Genomic DNA, 645 nt, shown 5'->3' on the forward strand with positions numbered 1-645 from the left:
GCTTGTGCTTGCTCTCCTTTGCCTTCTAAGTTATAACACATAGTCCCAAACTCAAGAAAGAAAATTTAAGATAGATCGTTTTACCTAAAAGAAGGGCCTCAATGTGTAATGATGTTGAAAGAATATGTTTGTAATAAATAAAGCCATAAGGAAAATGCTTATATTCAGTTTTTGTGGCATATATGGCCACACAAAACGAGTGTGGCCATATATAACATAAGAGCATTTCTTGTTGAGGTAGGCCAATTTCCTCTAAAAATTGCACATTTAGGGAGTTTTGATCAATTCCGACGAAATTAGAATTAAAAACACAACATTTTTTTTAGGGTTACAGCTTGTGCTTGCCCTCCTTTACCTTCTAAGTTATATAAAATCCTAATAGTCCCAAACTTGAGAAAGAAAATTTAAGATAGATCGTTTTACCTAAAAGAAGGACCTCAATGTGTAATGATGGTGAAAGAATAGGCCTATGATTGTAATAAATAAAACCACGATGAAAATGCTTATATTTAGTTTCAAACACACGTGTGTGGCCTATATTAATAATAAAATAGCCCTATGTCGTATTGTTTTCTATATGGGGGGTGTATCACACCAAGTCATAAATTACTGACCGGGAAAATTATTACCTTTGCCCCCCCCCCC

This window comes from Anneissia japonica, unplaced genomic scaffold (genome assembly GCF_011630105.1).
Source record: "Anneissia japonica isolate Jap-2015-1 unplaced genomic scaffold, ASM1163010v1 scaffold287829_len2072220_cov186, whole genome shotgun sequence".
Classification (NCBI taxonomy): Eukaryota; Metazoa; Echinodermata; class Crinoidea; order Comatulida; family Comatulidae; genus Anneissia; species Anneissia japonica.